The 12723-nt window shown below is 46.6% G+C and overlaps 1 non-coding gene across 1 annotated transcript; it reads right to left on the reverse strand.

Annotated features, from left to right (window-relative positions):
* Positions 1 to 5569: 5569 nt before the first annotated feature.
* Trnas-gga (transfer RNA serine (anticodon GGA)) lies at positions 5570 to 5644 on the reverse strand. The gene has a single exon. It is a non-coding gene; the product is annotated as a tRNA-Ser (tRNA).
* Positions 5645 to 12723: the final 7079 nt, after the last annotated feature.

Genomic DNA, 12723 nt, shown 5'->3' on the forward strand with positions numbered 1-12723 from the left:
TGCATTCCCCTGACCTCAAACCTCACCCTTTTGCGATTTCAGTGGTGTCAAAAAAATGGTTCAAATAGCTCTGAGCGCTATGGGACTTAACATCTGAGGTCATCAGTCCCCTAGAACTTAGAACTACTTAAATCTAACTAACCTAAGAACATCACACACATCCATGCCCAAGGCAGGATTGGAACCTGCGACCGTAGCGGTCGAGCGGTTCCAGACTGAAGCGCCTAGAACCGCTTGGCCACACCGGCCGGCTCAGTGGTGTCAAGCCAGAGCTTGGACGTCAGAGTGGAAGTCTCTTTTCTGATGAGAGCTGGTTCTGCCTCGACACCAGTAACGGCCGTGTGTTGGTTAGAAGGAGGCCAGCAACTCCAGCGTCATCCCCACCCAGCTATAACCGTCCTTGTACTGACAGACCAAGTGAAATAGGAACGGAACTCCCTACCACAAACTGACAATAGGTACCTGCGCGCATAATGCCCGCATGTTTGCATGCTTGCATTCAACATTATGGCGGTTTCACCGCTTATTAATGTACCAGCATTTCACATTTGCAACGGCTTACCTCATGGTTGCATTAACGTGTAAATATGTTACCTAGACAAATACATTCCCAAAATTTCGCTACTCTACATTAATTACTTTTTCGTGGTGCGATTTTTTCCCGTCAGTGAATTATGTTATCCGTGGAATTACCATTTTTATTCTGAGTGCACGATAGAATTGTGTGGCCGGTATTCGGAAGCGTAGGAATCGTGCAGGAATCGCACGGAGGACTCGTCTCGGGTATCGATCCCGCGGCTCGCCGCCACGCGGCCTCGCCTGCAACGCGTGTCGCGGTCAAGGTCACGCGCCGTGCGCCGCCCGCCTGCCTGCGTGTTTTGGCGTCGTCAGGCCGCGGGACCCGCCCCCCCCCCCCCCCCCCCCCTGACACGGTGACCCGCCGCGAGGCTCACACCATGGCACGCATTGCAACTTGATAACGAACTTGTTTCCACTTTGTTATGGCCAACTGTTATTATGATGCTTCAAAGTAAAGTACAACACAGCGCATATTTTGTGAAATTTTCAATAAAAAATTTACCCGCTATCCAGTCCTGTTTGGTTCTTTTTATGCCAACCATTATTGGGTACAAAATGTAGCTAACATATCGAAATTGTTTTCCACAGTGGAAGGAGAGTCCTACCTCTTTCCACTCTCGAGAAAATAAATGAGATATACTGGAGATTCTCCGCGCCGAGTTTGGCAGTTACGTTTCTCTTCTTCTTATGCTGCCGATACAAACTGAAGCTGTACACCAAAGAAACACTTACTGAAATGAAAAGACACCTGGGATCACTCGCTTATGACGCTGACTGTATGTATTTTCAGTCTGTGCTGCCTGGTTTCAGTAAACGATGTTATTCATTTATTTATCGTATGATGATACAGAGCTCGGATCAAGTACATAATTTTAATAGTATACAGTGTAAGAAATGAGAAGAAAAATACATGTACAGAATCAAATGTTCAAAGTATTATGCTAAATTATCTACAAATGACATAAGTTCTTAGATTTCTAAGTCCAATCTGTTGATCCAGTTGAGCCGTTCAGGTGATGCATGGTGGATGTCATTTATTGATCTCTCAAAGCCTCGTTTCGGGCATTCACCAAAAATGTGACTAATTGTTTGCAGGGCAGCTCCACAGTCACAATCAGGGAATGTTGCCCAGCCCCATTTGTGCTTTATATATCTGCAGTTCCCTTGTCCTGCTCGGATGCGGTTGATGGTTCTCCACTGGCGTCTGGGGAGTGTGAAACCTGGAACTCGCATGGAAGGCTTTTCAACCAGATGACCGTTGAGCACTGACGATTCTTCCCACTGACTTCTCCATACTTCGTTGATGTTAAAGTCGGAGGCGTCAAGTTGTCGTTCAGTTCGCCAAGGTGGTGTTCTTGACTTCAGACGCTGATGTTCTGCTATTAATATATCGCTGTGTATGGGTAGCTGGGGGTTCTTCTGAATGTCTCTCCAGGTCTTCAGGAGAGCATCTGATCTTCGTGGAGATGGAGGTTGGACGTTACTTAAAACTGGTAGCCATGCAGTTTGAGTGCTATGTATGCAGCCCATGATAAGTCACATTGTCTGGTTGAGTCGTGACATAACCTAAGTCACACGTGCCTCCTGGGTGGTGCTAAATGAGTAACAACAACAGGATGAGACCGAACTGCCCGAAAAGGCCTCCCGGTCATAGAATGCAGAGTAAACGATGTTACCTATATTATTTCGTTCACAACTTTACTTATAGTACCCAATTTATTCTCTCGTTTATATATTACATACTCATTTTACAGTTGCCGTCTCAGTCGAGTGCACTGCGACATTTTGATGTGTTCTGCTATTGGTTGTTCGAATGAAACACGAGTATAATAACTGTGCTCTATCAGAGTGTAACACGGTTCCTGAACTGTACTTCGCATACATGAAGAAAATAAAACGTTCTGTTAACATATTATTCTACTGAAAAACAATAGGAAATAAAATTTATTATATATATAATAAGTCTAACTACATCGAATAATGGAACTCTACATGTGGGAGACAATGGTACTTTCGCTTTTAAAATATACTGGAGAGTCAAAGAAACTGATACGCCTGACTAATATCGTGTAGGGCCCCAGCGACCACGCAGAAGTGCCATAACACTACGTGGCATGGACTCGACTAATGTCTGAAGTTGTGCTGGAGGGAACTGACACCACGAATCCTGCAGAACTGTTCATAAATCCGTAAGGGTATGAGGGGGTGGAGATCTCTTCTGAACAGCACGTTGCAAGGCATCGCTGATATGATCAGTAGGGTTCATGTCTGAGGTGTTTGGTAGGTAGCGGAAGTGTTTAAAGTCGTATGTGTGTTCTTGGAGCCACTCTGTAGCCGCTTGGGGTGTCGCATTGTCCTGCTGGAATTGCCCAAGTCCGTCTGAATGCACAGTGGACATGAATACGTACAGGCTATCAGACAGGATTCTTACATATGTCTCACTTGTCAGAATTGTATCTAGGCGTATCGGAGATCCCATATCACTCCAACTGCACACGCCCCACACCATTACAGAGCCTCCACCATCTTGAACAGTACCCTGCTGACATGGAGGCTCCATGGATTCATGAGGTTGTCTCCATACCCGTACACGTCCATCCGCTCGATACAATTTGAAACAAGACTCGTCAGACCAGGCAACATGTATCCAGTCATCAACTGTCCAACGTCGGTTCTGACTGGCCCAGTTGAGGCATAAAGCTTTGTGTCGTGCACACATCAAGGATACACGAGTGGGACTTCGGCTCCGAAATCTGACATCGATGATGTTTCGTTGAATGGTTCTCACGCTGCCACCTATTGATGGCCCAGCATTGAAATCTGCAGCAATTTTAGAACGCGTTGCACTTCTGACACATTGAACGATTCTCTTTAGTTGTCATTGGTCACGTTTTAGCAGTATCTCTTTCCGGACGCAGCGATGTCGGATATTTGATGTTTTACCGGTTTCCTGATATTCAATGTACACTCATCAAATGGTCATACGGGAAAATCCCCATTTCATCGTTACCTCATAGATGCAGTGTCCCATCACTCGTGCGCCGAATATAAAAAAACGTTCAAACTCATTTAAATCTTGAGAACCTGCCATTATAGCAGCAGTAACCGATCTAAGAGTTGCGCCAGACACTTATTGTGTTACATAGGCGTTGCCTATCGCAGAGCCGTAATCTGCCTGTTTACATATGTGTGTATGTGAATAGGCATGGCTATACCAGTTTCTTTGGCGCTTCAGTGTATTATTCTACAGGAAAACGTAGGAAATGAAAATAATTAATAGAAATAAAGCTATAGTGTTACTATCTAATAACTGAAGCGAAGTTGTAATGCATGTGGTATTAATACATGCTTCTACAGAGAAAATTACGAAATTAAAATAAAGCTGTTGTTCTATGATGCAATAGCTGTAGTTGCGGTTGAGATCACACTTGCAGCTCTCTTCGCGACTTTCTCGTTTTGTCTCGTTGTTCTAAGAAATTGTTTACACCGTCCTACACTGTCGCGCCTCTCAACGAGATATTTTCTATTTTCACATTTTTTTTTTTTAACGAATCGAAGGTTTACGTTTTTTCTTCTCAACAGAACTAAAGTACGTTACGTATCAACACTTTTCCATCCGAGCGTAATTTTGACAACGTATATTAGCGCGATGAATATCCATTTCAGCACACGCTAAGAATACACAAAAGTAATAACGCGCTATGACTGTATATTGCTGAGCGATGTGCTTCAGTCGTGTACTGTTAATCATTGCTGGACTCCTTCGGTCGAGTCTGTACATGAACAAAGTTTAGTTCACCGTTCTGCCGGCGGTAGTCGTTACATGGACAGTCTGTAATTAGCCTGAAAACTAACAATTTTCAAGCAAACGCGATAGGAAGGTGAGATGAAGCAGGGAGTAAACAAAGAGACAAAGAGGAAACAGCAGCAACGCTGGTGAAGCGCTAGTCGCAATAGGTACGCAAGGTGTATGTGTGTGTTGGGGGGGGGGGGGGGGGGCTCCGGGCTTAAGCGGTCCGGTCCTTCGCCACGGAAGAGCCCACTCCGCTTACTTCTGTGTTGAAACTTCCTGGCAGATTAAAACTGTGTGCCCGACCGAGACTCGAACTCGGGACCTTTGCCTTTCGCGGGCAAGTGCTCTACCAACTGAGCTACCGAAGCACGACTCACGCCCGGTACTCACAGCTTTACTTCTGCCAGTACCTCGTCTCCTACCTTCCAAACTTTACAGAAGCTCTCCTGCGAACCTTGCAGAACTAGCACTCCTGAAAGAGAGGATATTGCGGAGACATGGCTTAGCCACAGCCTGGGGGATGTTTCCAGAATGAGATTTTCACTCTGCAGCGGAGTGTGCGCTGATATGAAACTTCCTGGCAGATTAAAACTGTGTGCCCGACCGAGACTCGAACTCGGGACCTTTGCCTTTCGCGGGCAAGTGCTCTACCAACTGAGCTACCGAAGCACGACTCACGCCCAGTACTCACAGCTTTACTTCTGCCAGTACCTCGTCTCCTACCTTCCAAACTTTACAGAAGCTCTCCTGCGAACCTTGCAGAACTAGCACTCCTGAAAGAAAGGATATTGCGGAGACATGGCTTAGCCACATCCTGGGGGATGTTTCCAGAATGAGATTTTCACTCTGCAGCGGAGTGTGCGCTGATATGAAACTTCCTGGCAGATTAAAACTGTGTGCCCGACCGAGACTCGAACTCGGGACCTTTGCCTTTCGCGGGCAAGTGCTCTACCAACTGAGCTACCGAAGCACGACTCACGCCCGGTACTCACAGCTTTACTTCTGCCAGTACCTCGTCTCCTACCTTCCAAACTTTACAGAAGCTCTCCTGCGAACCTTGCAGAACTAGCACTCCTGAAAGAAAGGATATTGCGGAGACATGGCTTAGCCACAGCCTGGGGGATGTTTCCAGAATGAGATTTTCACTCTGCAGCGGAGTGTGCGCTGATATGAAACTTCCTGGCAGATTAAAACTGTGTGCCCGACCGAGACTCGAACTCGGGACCTTTGCCTTTCCCGGGCAAGTGCTCTACCAACTGAGCTACCGAAGCACGACTCACGCCCGGTACTCACAGCTTTACTTCTGCCAGTACCTCGTCTCCTACCTTCCAAACTTTACAGAAGCTCTCCTGCGAACCTTGCAGAACTAGCACTCCTGAAAGAAAGGATATTGCGGAGACATGGCTTAGCCACAGCCTGGGGGATGTTTCCAGAATGAGAATTTCACTCTGCAGCGGAGTGTGCGCTGATATGAAACTTCCTGGCAGATTAAAACTGTGTGCCCGACCGAGACTCGAACTCGGGACCTTTGCCTTTCGCGGGCAAGTGCTCTACCAACTGAGCTACCGAAGCACGACTCACGCCCGGTACTCACAGCTTTTCTTCTGCCAGTATCTCGTCTCCTACCTTCCAAACTTTACAGAAGCTCTCCTGCGAACCTTGCAGAACTAGCACTCCTGAAAGAAAGGATATTGCGGAGACATGGCTTAGCCACAGCCTGGGTGATGTTTCCAGAATGAGATTTTCACTCTGCAGCGGTGTGTGCGCTGATATGAAACTTCCTGGCAGATTAAAACTCTGTGCCCGACCGAGACTCGAACTCGGGACCTTTGCCTTTCGCGGGTTGGTAGTGGTAGTGCTCAGTTGGTAGAGCACTTGCCCGCGAAAGGCAAAGGTCCCGAGTTCGAGTCTCGGTCGGGCACACAGTTTTAATCTGCCAGGAAGTTTCATATCAGCGCACACTCCGCTCCAGAGTGAAAATCTCATTCTGGAGACATCCCCCAGGCTGTGGCTAAGCCATGTCTCCGCAATATCCTTTCTTTCAGGAGTGCTAGTTCTGCAAGGTTCGCAGGAGAGCTTCTGTAAAGTTTGGAAGGTAGGAGACGAGGTACTGGCAGAAGTAAAGCTGTGAGTACCGGGCGTGAGTCGTGCTTCGGTAGCTCAGTTGGTAGAGCACTTGCCCGCGAAAGGCAAAGGTCCCGAGTTGGAGTCTCGGTCGGGCACACAGTTTTAATCTGCCAGGAAGTTTCATATCAGCGCACACTCCGCTGCAGAGTGAAAATCTCATTCTACCTCTGTGTTGTGTATTCGTGCTTGCCGTGTAGACCTTGCAACGTCTTCAGCAACAGTCAACCGGCAGTTGAACTGCATTATCACGCCGCTACGACCACGTGTTTCCTGTACTTTACTTGACAGTTGATATAATTAAGTACCGTTTCGAGTACAATACAAGGATTCATTGCCGTTAAGGGTCCCGCTCATAAGCAGTACTTGCTCCTTTGCACTACCCACGACGTTACGTAAACCAATAATGAACAACGATGGAAAAGTGTGGCGGGGGTTGCTTGTAGTGAGGTGTCGACTCGGCAGCCGAGGTCACTAGTGCACTCTACTGCACCATAATCTCTCTCCCCATGGACACAGCCAGATCGAGTCATGGTGTCGGGAGAAGGTGACTGGTATTTTCTCCGCACAAGGATGACAGATGAGGTTGTCTAATGGTGGATCATTAGCCAGTGAGCCAACGTGTCTCAGTGGCACTCATAAAGGAGATCCGTCCGCAAAGAGAGACGCTGAGGTCGTAAATCTCACAAATCATTTCTCTTTAACCACTAATCGTCAGCACAACATACACAATACTAGGCTTCGAGCTATTCGTCCTATCTCAGCAGTGAGAGCAGTAGACAAATAAACACACGGAACCTCCTGGAGGCAATGCTGCCTAAGCTTCAGTACAGTGATTGTGAAATGGCCAGACCTATCACTGCTTAGTGCTGGTTTCCTAAGGTTACCATCCAGTTTCAATGGACATTATACGAGGGCAGTTCAATAAGTAATGCAACACATTTTTTTTTCTCGGCCAATTTTGGTTGAAAAAACCGGAAATTTCTTGTGGAATATTTTCATTGACTTCCGACAGGTGGCAGCGCTGTACGGAGCTGTTAAAATGGCGTCTGTAACGGATGTGCGTTGCAAACAACGGGCAGTGATCGAGTTTCTTTTGGCGGAAAACCAGGGCATCTCAGATATTCATAGGCGCTTGCAGTATGTCTACGGTGATCTGGCAGTGGACATAAGCACGGTGAGTCGTTGGGCAAAGCGTGTGTCATCATCTCCCGCGTGCGGGCCGGCCGTGCACAGCTGTGACTCCTGCAATGGCGGAGCGTGCGAACACACTCGTTCGAGATGATCGACGGATCACCACCAAACAACTCAGTGCTCAACTTGACATCTCTGTTGGTAGTGCTGTCACAATTGTTCACCAGTTGGGATATTCAAAGGTTTGTTCCCGCTGGGTCCCTCGTTGTCTAACCGAACACCATAAAGAGCAAAGGAGAACCATCTGTGCGGAATTGCTTGCTCGTCATGTGGCTGAGGGTGACAATTTCTTGTCAAAGATTGTTACAGGCGATGAAACATGGGTTCATCACTTCGAACCTGAAACAAAACGGCAATCAATGGAGTGGCGCCACACCCACTCCCCTACCAAGAAAAAGTTTAAAGCCATACCCTCAGCCGGTAAGGTCACGGTTACAGTCTTCTGGGACGATGAAGGGGTTATTCTGTTCGATGTCCTTCCCCATGGTCAAACGATCAACTCTGAAGTGTATTGTGCTACTCTTCAGAAATTGAAGAAACGACTTCAGCGTGTTCGTAGGCACAAAAATCAGAACGAACTTCTCCTTCTTCATGACAACGCAAGACCTCACACAAGTCTTCGCACCCGAGAGGAGCTCACAAAACTTCAGTGGACTGTTCTTCCTCATGCACGCTACAGCCCCGATCTCGCACCGTCGGATTTGCATATGTTTGGCCCAATGAGGGACGCAATCCGTGGGAGGCACTACGCGGATGATGAAGAAGTTATTGATGCAGTACGACGTTGGCTCCGACATCGACCAGTGGAATGGTACCGTGCAGGCATACAGACCCTCATTTCAAGGTGGCGTAAGGCCGTAGCATTGAATGGAGATTACGTTGAAAAAGTGTTGTGTAGCTAAAAGACTGGGGAATAACCTGGTGTATTTCAATGCTGAATAAGACAACCCCTGTTTCAGAAAAAAAAATGTGTTGCATTACTTATTGAACTGCCCTCGTACTAGAGCGTTCATGTCGACGTTACTCTTCCTGCAATCTACAAGTCCCTGACAAAGATGCTTAAGGTTTATCTGTGACACGAATTTATGCTATAAATGTAAGCATCTTACACTCTTGTATGTGTACGTCAGCCAAATATCATGCTTGATACAAGGCATTTACACTTATCTCTAAAAAGGGTGCCAATAAAGAATATTGTTCTGATTTTGAAGCCTGAAAGCTGCAGGCACTTCCAACATGATTATTAGAAACAGTCATTGTATGATTTCAAACCTCAAAACCAATAACTCCGGCTTCATTACTGGAAAGTCTTCGACTTCAATGTTCCGTAATGATACATGGTTATACAGCACGTAATAGTTCACCACTGCTCACTGAGAATGAGAGGGCACTAAGTCACCACTGATGTGTCAGACTTTCCCAAATGCTGGACAAGGATGGCTAACTGAAGTTTTCGCCTCGCTCCAGAACAGATTTCCCGTTTAAAGTCTCACAGACACCAAGAGGGATGCCACTTGGTTGCAAACATCAAGGGATACTTTAGTGAAATAGAGGCATTCTCATTACAAACAAGAGGATTTGTTGTTAGATTACTGCATTTTTGACAACTCAGGAAATCTGAAAAATACTTGATCCAATGTTTAGCGATGTATGGTTCACTGCGGAGTTTACAACCAACACTGGGAAATGCCACAGATAGCAGCAGCATGTGAGCGGGACGAGAGGTCTTGAGTTACACGTCAGATGCTGCAAGATCAGAAATTTTCAAGCTGCACAATGATAGGAGGTGTGATGGCGCAGTGGCTGTCGTTCACTGAGTGAGACTGCAGACTGAGCCCACGACTGACAAAAACGATTCAACAGAAAATTCAGCGCCTTGAGAGACAGAGTTGGTAAAGTAAGGAAGGAAGGAAGGAAGGAAACAATATTAGTGTTTAGTGTCCCACTGGCATAGATGTCCGGGTTCGATTCCCGGCGGGGTCAGGGAGTTTCTCTGCCTCGTGATGACTGGGTGTTGTGTGATACCCTTAGGTTAGTTAGGTTTAAGTAGTTCTAGGGGACTGATGACCATAGATGTTAAATCCCATAGTGCTCAGAGCCATTTGAGCCATTTGAGCATGGATGTCAGTAGAGACAGATCGGACACTCGGGAAAAACAAATAGGCTGTCCCCTTTCAAAGGAACCATCTCGGCATTTGTCTGGAGAGATTTTAGGGGAATCACGGAAAACCTAAACCTGAATGACCAGACCCAGATTTGAAGCGGATTTTCCCAGAACGTGAGTCCAGTCTGCTAAGCACTGCACCACGTTGCTCGGTCAGAGTGAGGGAGAATAACAGCAAATCTGTGAAGAAGTGGCAGCAATCGAACAGTGAGACAGTGGATTCTCAGTCGGACGGACAATCATAAATGCAGTCAATATACAATGTAACCAGACAGCTAGAGATCACACAGTGGATAGAGGGTCAGTCAACAGACAGTAGCCGGCCGCGGTGGCCGTGCGGTTCTAGGCGCTCCAGTCCGGAGCCGCGCTACTGCTACGGTCGCAGGTTTGAATCCTGCCTCGGGCATGGGTGTGTGTGATGTTCTTAGGTTAGTTAGGTTTAAGTAGTTCTAAGTTCTAGGGGAGTGATGACCACAGCAGTTGAGTCCTATAGTGCTCAGAGCCATTTTTTGAACAGACAGTAGTAGGAACGCTACACTTAAAGAGTCAAGAGAAGGCCAACAGGCAGTGAGAAGGTGATCATAAGAATCAGAAGAGACGGTCAGTTTGCCTTCTGGAGGCATTCAAACCTATTACCGACTCAGACTTTGGGCTTTGTGTAAGATCCTTGCTTTTCATTCAAATGTTTATAGTCACTTTGTGACATACTCATTTTTGATCAATGTTGAACTGACCAATTCTTGCGTTCCGAGCACGAATCTTTAAGCATACGCGTACATTTGTTTCTTTAACTTCAGCGTCCACATGTTAAGCTGAAGCTGATTGTGCAATACAGTTACCACAGAGGATTGTCGCCGCGAGCGCGAGCCGAGCGACATCTCGGCGGCTGCCGGACCTGTACTGATGCCGTGAAATTAAGTCAGCCAGCACAGAAGAAGAATCGATTAATCGAATAGAGCCACCCAGGGCGTTGCCACAAGGCTGCAAAACTTGGAAGGTGAAAACTGTCGGTTATGATATTGCTGTCATAGAAACAGCGCGGCGTTATCAACGCATTGCGCTGGCCGTGCACTTGTCGCACACTCCTTCATGCAAAACTGACCTTTGTCGACTGGTAAGATGATGCAATTCATTCCCCTCCCCCCACCCTCTCCCGCTCCCTTCTATCTCGCCAGATCTCGCCAGTTACTGATGTATCTCTGTGTGTAATCAAACTGGCCCTGACGTTTATATTTGTGTTAATGATGTAATAACGTACGTAAATGTTTCCTTATTTTAATGCTTCAATTAAATTTTTATTACATTTTTGTCACGCATCGTGGGCCATGTCTGCGTATTAATTTCCGTGATTCACTTTTCAATTTAAAACATGCACATAGGCGCTTCCATCGGCTTCATCACTTCTGTTTCGAGGGACGCTAATGACGATATTGTGTAAGGATCGGACGATTTTCACCGATTCCCAATGATCAGCTCATCTTCCGCCCCGATAGCTGAGTGGTCAGCGTGACATATTGCCGTCCTATGGGCCCGGGTTCGATTCCCGGCTGGGTTGGGGATTTTCTCCGCTCAGGGACTGGGTGTTGTGTTGTATTCATCATCGTATCATCCCCATCCGGCCCTTTGGTCGCCCAATGTGGCGTCGAATGTAATAACACCTGCACCAAGGCGGCCGGACCTGATCCGTAAGGGGCCTACCGGCCTATGACACCAAACGCTCATGTCCACTTCCATCAGCTCATCACAATATAGCTGCTGTCAACGTCTATTAACTATTCTCCAATATTCACCAGATAGTTGACGATGATTAGACCATACTTTGCTACATCACAAAGAAGTGATAAGGGTTTATTATTGTTCACAATATATGAAAATGACATGATGTATAAGGTCGAAATCTCCAAGACACTGCTTGCGAACGGTCCTGCTCCCTAAAGAAAAGTTGCAGCACTAGGTTAGTGCAGCGAAATACAGGACCACTAGGATGAGAAAGGTAGTTGTCGCTCAACGTGGATAAATGTAATATACTGTGCATAAGTAAGTGGAAAGATCCGTTACTAACTCGATTACACAACTGTCGAGTAATCACTCACAACAGTAACATCTATTAAATATTTCGGAGTATGTGGGCAGACACATTTAAAATGTAACTACCATATAATAGTAATCAATAAAAGTTGATGTTTAGACGGATATTCATTGGAAGAATCCTCAAGAAACATAGTCATGCACGTCGTACCGTTCTCTACTATTACTCCTCTGTCCCGGAAGAATTACGTGATAGGAATGGTGGAGGAAACAGAGAAAAACCAAAGAATAACAGTGCATTTCGTTCCGGGTTCGTTTAGTAAGAGTGAAAGTGTCACGGACATGGCCTTCCAGCGCTACAGCAGGGACGTTCTGCATCGCAATGTGCCCATCTGCTAAAATTGCGAGAGCGTACGTTCCTAAAAAAGTCAACTAACATGTTGGTTCCTACTACAAGTTTGGCGAGAGATGATCATGAGGATCCAATCAAAGATATTCGAGCACAGACACAGGCTTAGCAAAATGAATTTGGCCGGCCGTGGCGGCCGTGCGGTTCTAGGCACTTCAGTCCGGAACCGCGTGACTGCTACGGTCGCAGGTTCGAATCCTGCGTCGGGCATGGATGTGTGTGATGTCCTTAGGTTAGTTAGGTTTGAGTAGTTCTAAGTTCTAGGGGACTGATGAGCTCAGATGTTGAGTCCCATAGTGCTCAGAGCCATTTGAACCATTTTTTAAATGAATTTCTCCTGCACACTTTAGGCAATCGTGAAGGGAAAAGATTTAAATCGCAGTGATACACGCAGCACCGTCAACCAAACGGTAGCGTGGTTTGCGGAGTGCA

This window comes from Schistocerca nitens, chromosome 1 (assembly GCF_023898315.1).
Source record: "Schistocerca nitens isolate TAMUIC-IGC-003100 chromosome 1, iqSchNite1.1, whole genome shotgun sequence".
NCBI lineage: Eukaryota > Metazoa > Arthropoda > Insecta > Orthoptera > Acrididae > Schistocerca > Schistocerca nitens.